General features: G+C 41.8%; 1 protein-coding gene and 1 non-coding gene across 2 annotated transcripts in view; one reads left to right on the top strand and one right to left on the bottom strand.

Moving 5' to 3' along the window:
• AVEN (apoptosis and caspase activation inhibitor) overlaps positions 1-16,145 on the bottom strand; it is a 154,500-nt gene that overhangs the window by 127,822 nt on the left and 10,533 nt on the right. The window lies entirely within an intron of this gene.
• Positions 183-255, top strand: TRNAA-CGC (transfer RNA alanine (anticodon CGC)). The gene has a single exon. It is a non-coding gene; the product is annotated as a tRNA-Ala (tRNA).

A 16,145-nucleotide genomic window follows, 5' to 3' on the forward strand; every position in this document is an offset into this window, starting at 1 on the left:
GGGAGGAGCAGCTGAGAGACTGCGCATCCGCGAACATACCGCGGTGCTCACTGGGCACTTCCCAGCTGGCGGGCCACGGAGAGCAGGGCTCGGAGTGCGTGCGCACGAGGGCATCACAGCAAAGTCTGAAGGGCTGAGTAAGCCAGGGACTTACCAACGCTCAAAAGTAACTGGGCGGCGGGGGAAGGTATAGCTCAAATGGTAGAGCGCGTGCTTCGCAAGCACAGGTCCTGGGTTCAAGCCCCAGGACCTCCATTAAAAATAGTAATAATAATAAATAAATAGACCTAATGGCCCCCCCCAAGATTTATTTTAATTAAAAAGAGGTAACCAGGCGAAGCACCTCTGTAGGACAAGCTCTGTTCTGAAGAGAAACTGCTGGGAGTAGAATCAAAATTCAGATCAATGACAACAGAAAAAGAAACAAAGAAAGGGAAAAGAGAGGCCAGGTTTGGGGGGAAGGGTGGTGAGGCAGCAGGGATGTACCCGATGTGAGAAGGTCCGTATTTTTACACTTAAAAACAACAGAAGAGGGGGCTCCAGGGCCATGAAATATTAAAAGCCATCCTTAAATGCATCTCCCTTTGCGAACACTGATTTCACGTGAAAATCAGGAACAATCAGGGATCATGATCAAATACCACACAAAGTTGTTATTATCAGGACAACGATACTAAGGATGAGAGCGTTTTTATCATAAATCCCCCAAAACATCCAAAATGTTTTATCGCAGTACAATTTCACCGCTTTAAGTATGTACCTAGAAACTCCACACAAAGTCTTTAGGAGCAAAGGAGAAAACAGAACAGCTGTCCAGTCTCCATCTTGCTCAGAGACATGAATACATGGAAGGGAAAAAAAAGTGAGGTGGAAAGACTCTGAGAAGAAAAAAGGTGAAACAACCCACGAAGCGGTTGTTCAGTGACTTGGCGCACAGAGACCTTCACTCCATCCCTTTCCTTCTCCAAGTTCCTATCTCTTTCTCACTGATGTTATTTTGCTTCAGATAATTTGATGAAAATAAGCAGCATGAAAAAGCAACTACCCTTTGTTAGCAGATCTGAACAGTAATCACTTTGTGGACACACAACTGGGGGAATTTTTACTTTCTAGGTTCCTTATCAGAATGAAGTTCACGGTACTGTCAGATGAGCACAACAGATTTTTTTCAGACTTATGTAACAAACACATTGTAACAAAGATCACTGCTGCGATGGACTCTGAGTGGCATCCACCATTCTCACGTGGTCTCTTATCTCCTGCTTCCTTCAGTCTTTGCTTGTGACAGTCTCTTTGCTCTCACAAATTTCCCCTTTTTTCTTTCACATGACAGTTTGGTCAAAAGCATCTCAGCAATATTGATCTCGTGAGGTGCAAAAGGACCTGAATCTTTTCCAAAATACTTCTAACAGTTTTTTGATCCAGCCAACAAACGTGGTGAACCCACTGTTAGCTAAACCCCAGTGTCTCTGGGTGCGTGTGTGCTACACAGCACGTAAGAAGGAAGAAACAGTTTAAGCACTTAGAGAACACCCTCCTCCAGTGAGCACAGGTGTTTTAACAAAAACGAAAGGTTCCTTTCTTCTTTACATTCAGAGCTCTGTATCACGGTCTCCTGAATAATCTCTTGCGCTTATTAAAATATTATGATTTGCCAAGTGTCTTTTCACCTACGAGGAACCCACCCACCCATCCCAAAGTCACCCATTCGGTCCACTTGTGAACAATTCATCACAAAGCCTAGAATAAAGTGCTAAATGCTCCCTGCAAAGTAAGACAAAGTAACCACCTCCACTTGCCATTTTAAACAGCATGGAGATGTCATCCTTGTTCCAATAATGTTAAGCAGTGTCCTCCAAGGAGTTAGCTATTTTGAAACATTTATCACGTAAGATTTTTCTTGCAATGTCCCTGTTACCACGTAGCTATTAATTCTAATAAGATGCCAAGTACCAAGGCAAGTGATTTCAGTAAGCCTTATTCAGAGATTCTGAAGGGACTGAAAAGTCTGTTACTAGCAACTATTTACTCCAGCAACGCTTAGAAGAACTGCAGTGTCGTTCACAGTTCTTTTGTATGCTGCTGAACGTTGTCCAACACAATCAGGGTCAATACATTTTTATTTTTTAATGAAGTCATCTACTCTTTTCCATGCCTCAAAACAGTGGTTTTACTACTAGATAATGTCATTTTCTACCTTTCGATTAGGAATTCTTACAGACTTACAAACTTGCTCCACGACAATCAATCTAAGGAGGCAAACTGAAAATTTGGCTGAAATAACACTAGCTCTCTTAAAGTATCTTTGTAGATCATCTGGTTTAAGCCCCCGAAGGTTTAGAGATGAGCTGTGTTTCAGAAAAGGACTTGCCCAAGGTCTTAACGGAAGAGGCAGAATGGGATGTAATTTAGTGCTTCTGCAAACGACTCTTCTCCAAGCAAAATCTTAGTAGAACAAATCATTCTCACTAATGTTTTAAGTCTCTTAGTTTCTAAAGCTTTTGGGAAGGTCCTGCTAACTACCTACAGAGAAAAATAACGAGACTATTTACAAGGCAGAAGAGACGCAGCCAGCCAGAGGCTGATGATTCAAGAATCATCTTCTGAAACTACCTTTAATGACACCACCTCATATCTCTCAAAACTCGTTTAGTTATCTATTTAATTTCAAGGAAGCCCTGGAAGACAGGCAAGCCCTTACATATAATTATATTTATATAGAAACAGGTCACATGCCTACTCCAGAAACTTACCAACCACACAAGAAAACAAATGTCTGACCCAGACTTATCCACTGCAGCACATTCATGTTAACCACTGGAAACAGCAAGGCTCACAGTATGGGGAAGTGGCTTGATCGTAAGAAGTCACTTACACTTCAAAGCAGTAAATATGACCAGAGGTTGTGGGGCGAAAGACACACAGAATCAATGACAAGAAGGAAAAACATGCAATTAAGCAGAGGAGTTGATGAGTATTTGCAAAAATGGTCAAAACCAGAACAGAAGATGCTATTAACACGTGGCAAGCCGGTACAACGTGAGGAAAGGAAACTATAACCAAAGAGGTGTGAGCTGAACCTTAATCTATTCGTGTTAATTAAAGGAGGAATGCCACCATCTGGGACAACACACCTCTCACACCTCCTCCCGGCGCAGTCCGATGGACTGCCACCCTCACCACGCTTCCACGAGTGACTGAACTAAGCTACGGCTACACAGCTGCAAACCCGTGTGCCTTCATAGACGTTCTGCATGTTGCATCATTCAGATCCCTCGACTGAATTAGTCTTACTCTCCTTACGGCAAAAAGCTGTGAACTTCACTAGGTTAGACTTCAGAAGACACATGACACCATCTCCACACTTTTTAGTTGTTCTGTCTTTAAAGACAAGGTCCAGGGGGGAAGGTATAGCTCAAGTGGTAGGGTGCATACTTAGCATACACAAGGTCCTGGGTTCAATCTCCAGTGCCTTCCCTAAAAATAAATAAGTAAACCTAATTACCTCCTCCCCCCACCAAAATAAAAATAAATAAAATAAAATACTAAAAAAACACAATTTAAAAAAAAAAAGACAAGGTCCAAACTCAAGCCCTACCCAGTGAAAGCTGTTTAATTTGCCACTTCACATGAAAGAACGGACAGATCTAGGAGAATTCCTTGTAAGCCCCTAACTTAGGTGACATGGGGCAGCCCAAACATACACCGACCCAAGGAGGAGGCACGAATCACTAGGCCAATCTAGGAAGTCTCTGCACGGGTATTTTATTTGACACTTAGGAGATAATGTAATGGGTGTTTCCACTTTTTCTAGCTTCCTACCACTTGAAGCCCCTCTTTTGAACTTATCCTCCTTTTCCATTCTTCTCTGATGAGTAGACTGCACAAAATGCATTTCTCTTTGGTGGGATGGCTGATTTTCTTATATTAAAATCTTTTCTTTATCTCCAAGAGTACTGACACGCGACAACATTAACCTGAAGAGAGAAGGACTGAGCGCTCATAGCACCCTTGTCAGGCAGGGGCTCCCTTCACGGCCACAGAAACCAAATGACAACTTCTCCCAAAATCAAATTCAGAGGTTTCATGGGCAAACACTTTGCAGCTGGAATAAGACGGCATTGTCTGCAGTGAGGACAAGTGCATGCATTGCACGTGCAACCTCCTTTTGCCACACAAGGCGTGACATTTGCAAGGCGCTCAGCCGGCATGCCCCACTTTTCGGGCTGGACTGCCTTCTCTGTTCCTCTGCCATCCAACAGCGCAGCTACATATCAGCAAAAATTCCTTCCTTCCCCACACGCACTACTTTAACCAAAATTGAAAAATGAGAAAGAAAAAATGCACTTTTCAGAGGCAGGGAGATTCAAGAGACAATTTCCCCCGTGAGAACACAGGATACTATAATCTGCATTTCCCGTCTGCAGCTCTGTTCAAGCGTGACCTTTAGGAAGCTCTTCCAACATTAGCGAGGAAAAAACTTTAATTAAAAGAAAGGGCAGCTAAGACGTGTAAGGAAGGGAGAAAGCTTTTTACCTGGCATCAGAGAGAGGTGGATTTTCTCAAAGCTCTCAATCCACAAGGACAAAATGCAAATCCCAACGATGCTGACGTGACCAGAGCCTTATCTTAGGTCTGAGTGTGAGACTGTTTATCTCCACTTCATAGAAATTTAAAGCAACAATTTGATTCCACCTCCTCTAGATCCTCACCAACAGTGTGCAATACTCTTGTGGAGAAAGCATCGCTTTCCTCCAACAAGGTGGCTGGCGAATTTTAAATGGTGATCGCCACTCTCAAGAGGAGTAAGTCTGAAAAAGCTAAAAGCCCATTAGCACATGAACTCCAGCTTTGGCAGAACAAAAATGCTGTATCTTCCCATAATACACTGAGCACAAAAAGGCTCACCTGCCCCCAAACAGTGCCCCACTGGGATGTCTCTAGAGGCAGCCCGGACTCGACTGAAGAAACTTGAAATTCAAAGCCCTTCCCTGAGAGTAACACATTGTCATCATCACAATTTTGACAAGCAGAGAAGAAAAATGTCTGGCGTGATTCAACATTAAGATTGCTCTGCACAAGCCATCTCAGAGGCGGCCCCAGAGAACAGAAGGGATGGAGAGGAGCCTGGGACACAGAGGGTCTGTCCCAAAGAAAATGTCACAATCCCCAGCAAGAGAAACCTCGCTTCCTTCTGCACACAAGCCCCAAGACCAGCCTTCAGGCATCAGTCACAGCAATTCAGGGCACTAAAGGCTAAAAAGAAAACGCAAACCCCTCTTGTTCTTGTATCTAAGGGTCCCGAAGCCATTCCAAAAGCGGTAAGGGTGCAACTAGGACAGAGCCCTGATGCAGAATGGTAGATTCCGTTAGCTGGAGCGCAAAATTCACTTTTAAAAAAAAGACATCACAGGTTTACAAAGTCTGCTGAATAGACACACTATTCTCTTTCACCGCCGAAGAGGGCTGATGACCTACCTAAACGCGACAGTATTTCATGTGAAAAATAATGGTCCACTCAGAGTGGAACACCTACCTTCTTAGAATCTGATAAAACTAACTAGATGGGCCCCCAACAATGATTCCCTTTTATCAATTTACATATGGTAACATACAAAGTTCTAAGAGTTAAGACCAATGGAGTCAGTAACCCCCACCACAGTCAAGATGCAGAACAGCCCCCTCACCCCAAAGGTTCCCATCAAGCCACCATCCAAGCTTCTTCCACTTAACCTGGTACATTCATAGTAGGTCCATCCATGTCGACATGGGTACCACTGGTTCATTCGTTTTCCTGCTAAGCTGCAGCCCATTGTACGGATAGTTCGTGTAGCCACTCACCAGATAAAGAACCTTTCGGTTGTTTTCTGTTTTTGGCAATCGTGAAAAACGCCTCTGTAAGTTTTCATTTCTTTGGAGTAAATACATACCTAAGAGTGGGACTGCTGGGTCATGTGATAAGTATATGCTTAACTTGATAAGAAACTGCTGGGATTTGGTATTGTCAGGTTTTTTAAGCCATTCTAATGGACATAAAGTGGTTTCTCGTGTTTTTAATTTGGATTTCCCTAATGACAAATGATGCTGACCACCTTGTGGTATTTGCCATCAATCTATCTTCTTGGGTCAACTGCTTAAATCTTTCTCCCCATTTTTTCACGAATTATTTACTTTCACTGAGTTTTCAGAGCTCTATATATTTTCTGGAACAAGTCCTTTGTTGGATAGGTGATTTGAAAATATCTTCTCCTAAGTCTGTGGCTTTTTTTTTTTTTGATAATATAATTTATCCTTTCCAGCAATTTTTAGGTTCACAGCAAAATTGCATGGAAGGTACAGCAATTTTCCAAATACCCCTATGTGGCTTATCTTTTTAGTTTCTCAACTGTGGTCAGAAGTTTTTAATTTTCAGGGAGCCCAACTAAAAATTTTTTTCTTTTGTGGATTATCCTTTTGGTGCTATACCTAAAGAAATGTTTGCCTAACCCAAGGTCACGAACATTTCTTCCTGTGTTTTCTCCTAGAAGAAGAATAGCTCCCTTCCATTCATGTCCAGAGACTAACTCACAGAGGGAGCACCCTAACCGCGTTAAAGTCTCCGTCCCAGAATTCCATTAGCTGAGCTACCCTGGGGTTGGCATTCGTTGACTGTGTTTGGCATCAAGAACTGGTCACACTTTCCTGGTATATTGTGAACTTTTAGAGGTAGAGCAACGTCCTGAATATGAAGCTGTTTGCAGACTTTGGGTCCCGTTAAAAATCCCCTGAAGAACATCACGGTTGTCTGTTCCTTCACACCAGGCAGCCAGCCTGGTTAGACCCAGACAGCAAGTTCTGCGTCCCCTCCTGCGGGCGACGGTTCCAGTGTCACCTCAGCTCCCAAGGTTTTTGCTACTCTGCTGCTTCAGGCGTGTCTCCCCACGTGCAGCTCAGCAGGAGCCCCAGCCTCTGGTCCTTTCGTGCACGGAGAGGACCCCCTTCCAGCTCCCTCCTCTGTAGGACCCTCCCAATCCTCTGGCCCAAATGTGGGGTTTCTCTTGGGAGTTCTAGCTGCCCACACTGCCCCCTTAGAGAGCAATGCAGAAAAAAACAAAGCAGCAGGAGGTGGGGGGGGCATTCTCCCATACCTTTCAGACTGCAGGCACCCATTTTCCTGGTTCCTCTGGCCAGAACGACAGGATTTCTAGAGAGGTTTTAGCTGCCGGCTAAATCTGGCTCTCCAAAAGGGTATGCTGCCCACCAGCCCCCACTCACCCAGTGATTCAAAAATAAAAAAAGACACCCCCCCATACTCTCCAGCTTGCATTTTCCTGGTCTTCAAGTCAGAAAGGTGGACTTTCTCTTCGTTTTTAGCTACCTTTGCACCATGGCTGCAGCTCTGCTGAGCGCCTACCTCTGGCTCAAGGCCAGAGAGAAAAGACAAACAATGAGAAACTCGCTTCCCGGTCCCCTGTCCCCGCTTACCTGGCTTTTCACTCCCTTCCCAACTGCCAGCGTTTCTTTACTTTTCCGAGTCGTCAGGTAGTCTCCACAGTGCTGAGCCGCCCTCGGCAGGAGAAATGGGTCGAAGCGGGCCAACACCACCGTGGCTGTGCAACCCCTAGTAATCCTGCCGCCCCTGTTCCCCGCATCTCTCGTTATATCACGCCTGCAATTATGAGACTCCGCACACCTGAGCTGAGGGCCAGCCCACTTCCCACCCTACACTTGATGCCATGGCCAAGGGAGAGAGAACCCCATCACTGACTCTTACAAAACCACAACATTCGTGCACACCGCTTATTCTCCTCTTAGGTGTCACTATTTATCTCAGACCCTCAAAAAAAAAAAAAAAAGAAAGAAAGAAAGAAAAGAAAAGAAAACCAAAACGTCCTGACCTCTGCAACACTGTCCTATTCTAGTCCCTAGTCTGTAAGCCTCGCCTCCTACCTTCCCTCCCAACCACACAGGGTTTAAGAGGCCAGGTAGGCGGTTAACTATTCATTGTCAACAGTTGCTCATCGGGTATGTTGCTAGAGACAAAGCACACTAATCTACACACGTTCTGGCTGTTAAGAGCATCCAAAGAAAGAAGGCCCGTGTTGGAAACTTTCACCGATGCTGCATTCTTTGGCAGAGACATTTATACTCGTTCTGGCTCTTCTCAGCCATGGCAAAATACAACACTGGAAGAATCATTAAAAAGTCCACAGACAATAAATAAAGCAGGTGTGGAGAAAAGGACCCTCCTACACTGCTGGTAGGAATGTAGTTTGGTGCAGCCATTATGGAAGACAGTATGGAGAATCTTCAAAATACTAAAAATAGACTCAACCTATGATCCAGCAATCCCACTCCTGGGCATAGAGCCAGAGAAAAATCCAATTGGAAAAGATACGTGTACCCCAGTGTTCACAGCGGCACATGTACAATAGCCAACAGAGGGAAACAATCTAAATGTCCATCAACAGATGAATGGATAAGGAAGTTGTGGTATATACATATATATATATAGACGTACACACATACATACACACACACATACGGTAGAATACAACTCAGCCATAAAACAGAATAAAATAATGTCATTTGCAGCAACATGGATGGACCTAGAGATTATCATTCTAAGTGAAGTCAGACAGAGAAAGAAAAGTACCATATGACATCACTTATATGTGGAATCTAAAATGTGATACAAATGAATTTATTTAAAAAACAGAAGGAGACTCATAGACATAGAAAACAAACTTATGGTTACCAAGGGGGGAAGGGGCAGGGAAGGATAAATTAGGAGTTTGGGTTTGGGGGGAAAAAATTAGAGCACTAAATGCAGAGAGGAGCCCAGAGAGCAGATGTGGTTCCAGACTTACTACAGCTAAACCTCTCCTCCCTTCAGTGCTTTTAGTGGTAATAAGAAAAGCATAAAGCTGCTCACAGAAAATAAATATGAACGTTTCCAGAATATTTTAATGCCATGCTTAAACACAAAGTCCACTATTCAACAAGTATCTAGTGAGAGCCTCCACTATGCCAGGCACTGTTTGATGTGCATGGAACATTCCCTGCCTTGATGGAGCTGACAATCTACTGCAGGGGTCAAACAGCAAACAAATGAATAAATAGATGTACAACGTCTGTATAAATGTATACACAAAACACACTGATTTCAGGTAGTGACAGATAAAACCCTACAAACATAAAGTAGGGTAAGGGGCTGGAGAATGCAGGAGTCCTGTTTTATTCAGAGCCATCAATGAAGCCTCTTTGGAGACAACGTTAAAGCAGAGAATCAGAGGGAACAGGGGAGCACGCCACGTGGTGACCTCGGGGCAGACGGGCGGCACGCGCCAGGCCCTCAGGAGAGGGCAATCCTGCCACGTTCAAGGCTCAGAAGCAAGGCCAGCATTGCGGCTGCGCTGCACCGAACCTGGAGGAGACAGTGAAGAATGAGGTCTAGCAGGCTGGCAGCAGTCAGATGATGAAGGGCCTTTACAGGGCACCGTAAGGCTTTCCAATTTTACTCTAAGTGGGATGGGAAGGTAGACCTATAGACACATGAAGAATGCAAGATGTAATCTGACCATCGCTCTCACTCTCATCCCTAACCAAAAAAATTACTTTCAACCTCAGAGCTAAACGTCACTTTCAAATCCACTTCAGAGTCAGTCTTCACAGATCCAGAACCAACACAAAGTCAAATCACAGAGTTAGAGATGAACAGAGCATCATGAATCCATCCCCCAAAACACATTACTTATGTTTCATAAATAATATTCTCAGGAGGAGGGCACAGCTCAGTGGTGGTGTGTGTACTTAGCATGAATGACGTCCTGGGTTCAATCCCCGGCACCTCCATTAAATAAACAAACAAACCAAATTACCCACCCAAAAACATAATATTCTCAAACACCAGATTTTTTCTTTTCTACTAGAAAACAAAATTGACAGCATGGCCTTTAGCTAATTACAATACATCAATATTGGTTCATTAATTGTAACAAGAGTACATGTTAACGTTAGATGTTAACTACAGGGGAACTGGGTGTGGTATATGTGGGGACTTTAAACTAGTCTCTCAATTTCTCTGTAAATCTAAAACTGTTCCCATAAAGTCCATAAAGTCTATTTTATAATGATATATATATAAAATCTCCCTGCAGGATGCATGCTCTGAGACCACATACCAACAAAAGTAATCACCTTATTCTAGTGTTATGAGTTATTTCAGTTGATACAACAATGAGACTGAAAATCAGCTTCGAATTGACTAAGCAATTGAGATTGTAGGTCTTCTGCTTTTTCTGAACAAGCACCATCCACACTCTACCTACCTCTTAAGTATATTTTCAGAAAATATTTGCTAGGCATGCTTACCTCTTCAAATAAAGTTCACAAAAGCAGTATCAAATAATTGCTAGTATTGGAGAAACGGGGCTGGTAGTAAGAATAAAGCAAATACCACCAGATTTTAAGTGAAACAGAAGTGTTAACATTAAAGCCCAGGGCCTAAAATACTCCACAAGTCCACAACAGCGGCCCAGATGCAGCCTTAGGACGGGTGGGACAAACCTCGCTCAGTGCAAAGGCTTGCAGGAAGGGGGATTGACTTCATGTGAATATTTCGGTGCAGGGGGGTGGGGAGGGGAGCTATGTTTATTGTTGACCACAGAATAGATGAGATTTTTGTTTTTCAAAAGAGGGCATGGTTCTAAGCAGTTGAGAAATGCAGACCACTATTCCTCCAGGAAAAGACAGGCTGAAAGACAGGAACTCCAGTAATTAATTCTCCAAGTTTTCTCACACTCCATTAAATACATCACCTGCTGCCTGTGATGGCAGAATAAGGCCTCCCCGAGATGCCCATGTCCACATCCCCTGAGCCTGCGACTATGTTAGGGGACACTGCAAAGGGGAATTAATTAAGGTTGCTAATTAGCTGGCCTTAAAACAGGGAGATGGTCCTGGATTTTCCGAGTGGGCCCCATGGCATCACAGGAGTCCTTAAAAGTGGAAGAGGGAGGCAGAAAAAGAGAGAAAGGGAAAGAGATTTGACCACAGAAGCAGTCAGACAGACGCTATGTTACTGGCTTCAGAGGAAGAGGCCAAGAGCCAGAACGTAGGCAGCTTCCGGAAGCTGGGAACACTCTAACTGGGATATCCTCCAGTGAGGAACGCAGCCCTGCCGACACCTTGATTTTAGCCCAGTGAGACCCACACTGGGCCTCCAGAACCAGAGGATAAGAAATTTGTTTTGCTTTAAACCACTAGCTTTTTGGCAATTTGTTAACAGCAACAATAAAAAATGAACACGCTGCCTCTAGACAGAGCTCTCCTGCTTCTAGCCAAGAGAGCCCCAGCATCAGGTGGTGCTTTCACATGTTAAAGGAAAAGAAGAAAAAAAGAGTTATTCATAGACGTAAACAATCACAAGTGAGAACACAAAGATCAGTGACTAAAACAACCAATATATATAAGCTCCAGCAAAAAGCAGGCTGGACTATTCACTTCAGTAACAGCTGCCTGGCCTTAGTTTGCATTAAAATTCCTATCAGTTTCTTATTCCATTTCATCTGAAGTCTTCACATTAACTGCTGTTAAAAACACCTGTTCATTTATGGTTAGAAAGTTAGCCGTTCTATCAGTCACACTGACTGCCGTAACCAAATACCACAGACAAGGTGGCCTCAACAGCAGAAATTTACTTCTCACAGGAGGCTGGGAAGTCCAAGGTCAAGGCACCAGCACACTCAGTGTCTGGTGAGGACCAGCTTACCCGGCTGGAAGGCAGCCGCCATCTTGCTGTATCCAGGAGAGAGGGCTCTGGTCTCTCTCCCTTTTCTTACAGAGCACCAGCTTGATCAGACTAGGGCCCTGCCCTTACGATCTCATTTAATCTTTGTCAACTCCTCACAAGCCAATCTCCAAAAGCAGTCACCTGTCACCTGGGGTGAAGGCATCAATATATGAATTTGGGGGAAATAGAAACACTCAGTCTGTAACATCATCAGTACTTAGGTCAGAAAACAAAAAAGGAAGATATTTTGCCCACAGAGTATTCATTAGGGAAAACTATTAAGTCATAAAATTACTATAAACAAAAAGGAGCGGGAGGGTACAGTTCAGTGGTAAAGTGCTTGTCTGGCATGCAGGAGGTCCTGGGTGCAATCCCCAGTACCGCCATTAAAATAAATAAATTAACCTAATTACCTTCCCCCCACTAAAAAAAAAAATAAGGAAAAAATGAGGATATAAAGAGCTTCCAAATAGCATATGAATATGCAACTCATATATTCATTCACATACTACTCTATGTATAGCTATAGAGAGGGCCAATTGCATGTGTTTATACAACATATACAGTCAGCTCCTGCACTAAAAAAGAAAGGTGCCTCTTTGATTTGCTCTTTCAAAATAAATACGCATTTAAAGATACACCAGCTTTGGAAGTGAGCAAGTACAGATGGCTTGGCACCAAAACTCACCACACACATAAACTGCAGCTATAAACTCACTTTCTCAAATCCCGAAAATGAAGAGAGTAGTGTAAACAAAAGTCAGTGTATCAGAAGAGACTCATAACCCCAAAGAAAAGAACAGCTCCCCAAGTTTGCTTTTATTCCACAGAATGTATTCTGCAAGCACTACCTTGACTCTAAGCCATTCATGCACAACAATCAATGAAACTATCATGAAATTTCACAAATATGAGACTACATACCAGATCTGGAGTTTATACAAGTCAGTTTCAGTCAACATTTTCATCTAGAAATGCCTATGTTAAGAATAAAATATTAAACAGCATCTTAAACTCACACATTTGCTAATATTCTTTGCCTGAATTACCTTCAACCACGACATATACACCCATGATCAGAAATAATCCCCACACATTCTCAAGACACAAGAAACCCCAACATCAAAAGAAGACTTTGTTCTATAACTTGTTTCTCCCATTCTTTTTTCCTCAGTGTTTCTAGCAAAACAAGGGGAGGAGAAACACAAAAGAGAATGATGCGCATACATCATTTCTCAGATTTCCAGTCTGGTTTGCAACAATATCAACAATCTAGGAAGTAGTCACAAGTGAGGGGTAAAGAACTGTAATTACAAGCAAGCCTGTGTTGCTCTGGTTTTAACCCACTAAGTTAAGGTTTGAACACACTCAGGTTTGCACGCATTCCGTGCTCATCCACTCAGTGTGGTATGAAAGGAATGTTACTCCCATTTGGAACAATGTTGGGCCGCTCCCGCCGCCTGCTGTTCACTGCTGAAACTGCACTTTGGCTGCTGGTGTCATTTCAGCCGTGAGCGGATACATATTCCGTGCAGATGACGCCTAGGAGTGGCCTGGAACTGTCTTCTCATTGCTGTTCCGGAGCTGGACTAGGGCCTTGGAGTTAACACATCTAGTTCAACCTGCATTTGACAGATGGCTCGATTGTCCTTTATTTGGTTAGGCCAAAAAGCACTTACACATTTGCTTTTACCTGTCCTATTCTCTTCTAATTAAAAAAAAAAATCCTTTTATCAGAAGTTTTGTAAAGAGAAATGAAGCATCACCATTTCACAGTCACTTTTAAGGCATCAGCACTTCCAGAATGTGTGCTTACAGAGCACATCTGAATCTAACACATTTTTTAAATCTATAGAATGATGCAATTGATTATAAACTATCATGATGACATTCAGAAACTGAGTGCTCTCTTAAAGGCTTTCACATTTAAACGTTTTATAAGTGAGAGAGAATGAGAATGAATTAATACTTGTTTGCCAAAGATGTCCCAATTTAATAAAAGAAAGAAATTGAGATGGGATAGTAAGTGGGATGCAAAAGTTTCCCAGTCTTTTTAACATCACATATCAGAGCGGCCCACTCAGAACCCCTTATGTTTAAGGAACTAGAGTCTGAGGAACGGAAGCAGAGCTTTTACAGCCTGGGGAGTGCAGTGTGGAGAGGCCACACACCTAGACTTTAGGATACTGGGCGGAAACCTCCCTTTCTGTGTCATTTGCTGAAAATCTTACATTCCCATCTCCACATTTCACTACTCCACCTTTTGCTATCTCTAAGAGTAATAAGATACACATTGAACAAATTAGAAAGGCTAAGTCAACAGATCTAAGGGTTAAGCTACAATTCAGTAATATCCTCACCATTTGCTATATTACAAAAGAAAGATATATATGCTTGATAGGAAAGCGTGAAAAGTACCTACGGTTCTAGGAGGGGGAAAAAACCCACAATTCATTGTTTTGATCATTATATAACATAAACCAAAAAATTGTCTCATCCTAGAAGTCAGAAACCTCAAGTTCAAGTACCAATCCCAGCACCAAATACTCGGCTGTATCCTTGAAAAGGCCTAACTCCACCCACCTACCAATTTCTTCATCTACAGACTCTAACACTAACATGTAACCCTGCCTGCTTCCTTCTCAGGGAGGTTCTGGCCATCCTTTAAATGTGAGGATTTCTTTCAGGACCTAAAGAAGCAGTTTTAGTTAATTCAACTTACTATTTAATTTGTTTCTTTACTCATATGAGTAATGCGTGTTCACGGCAACAAAATAAAATTCAAATAGTACAGAAAAACATAAAAGAAAATCCTCCTTTTCTCCTAGTCTTACTCCCCCAAAGGTAACCACTACACGTGTTTCCTATCTAGCCTTCCATTCTATAGCTATGTATGAATATCTTTTTACACAAATATAATACTATGTGAACTTCTCTGAAGTAACTTGTTTCCTCAATATTAGACATTTTCCATATTTACCCCATTCTTTAACAGCGGCATGGTGTCCCCCTGCATAGACATACCATAATTTATTTGACCAGTCCTTCTTAATAGAGATTTAGGAAGTTGTTTCTAGATTTTCCTTATTTTAGACAACGTTGCAAAGAACAATGATCTACTTTCCTTTCTCACCTGTCCAGACATATCAGTAAATTGCTAAAGATAGAATTGCAAGGCCATAGGCTAAATTCTGATGTCAAATGGCCTCATTTATGGGTTGTGTCAATTCCCACTCAAAAGAGTATCTGGGTTCAGCCAATACTGAATATAACCAACACTTTTCTTAAAAAGCATAGTTTTAAAGGTTCTTCCTGTATATAGTTTTATTAGGAAGTTTATCTACACAGAAATTAACATAGATTTTTAAATATTTATAAGCAACCAAATTAATGTTTCCACCATCTCTCTGAAGCAAAGAAAAAAACCCACCATTTCTATTTGGCAAAAGAAACACAATTAATAATAATAATTATTATTATTATTTAAAAATTGAGAGATAAGAAATGCTCTGCCCTAGGTTAGTCCTGACTTAATTTTACAGCATAAAGAAACACTACTAAAAAGTTAGTTACTTTAATTATTCCCTGCTAGGTCAAAAAAATTTTCTTCTCAAATCCCACTATTCTATACATAGAACTATTTTTAATAGTTATTTTTATAAATAAATTCTAGTTTTAATTTAACAGACATGTATTCTTGCCAATTCATCACTAATAGTTCAGTAAATAGTTAAGGAAAAAAACAGAAATAAGCACTAAAATTTCTTACGGAATCTAATATATCAAACATAATAAAAAAAATACATAACTGTATAACCAGACAGCCTTAAAAAAATTCCTATTTAATAATTGACCAATAAAATGGCAAAGGTAAAATGGCAAGGACTCCAACATACAAACAAAATAAGAATCAAGCTTGAATAATATATTTAATAAATGAGGTTAAAACTTAAACAGAACAAAATAATGAAGAGGGCTCCCACAGATATAAGACCTCTGGATCCTATAATTCCTGTTTTATTCTCACAGTTTAAAAAAATCTGTGGCTTGCATTAAACTGGAAAGTTTAATAGATTTAGAACTAGCAGAATATAAAATCCAATGTGATTTAAAGCTTTTGTATAAATCTGGCCCTTGGGAGAGCAGTAACTTTTTAGTTACTGAGCTTTCAATCACCAAAAGTATACCTCAAATTGTAACAAAGGCAAATGAAACAAAGGGTTCCCCTGACCTGAACTCCCAAAGAGGCACTGTCTAAAAACACACTCTCTGGCTTGCCCAATTTACCTTCTAAATTACTTTCTACATCCTATCACCCATTCAAAAAACATTTATTGGACTTTTTCTGAAAACCACAGGGCCGTATCCTGTA

Source organism: Vicugna pacos, chromosome 6 (assembly GCF_048564905.1).
Source record: "Vicugna pacos chromosome 6, VicPac4, whole genome shotgun sequence".
Lineage (NCBI taxonomy): Eukaryota > Metazoa > Chordata > Mammalia > Artiodactyla > Camelidae > Vicugna > Vicugna pacos.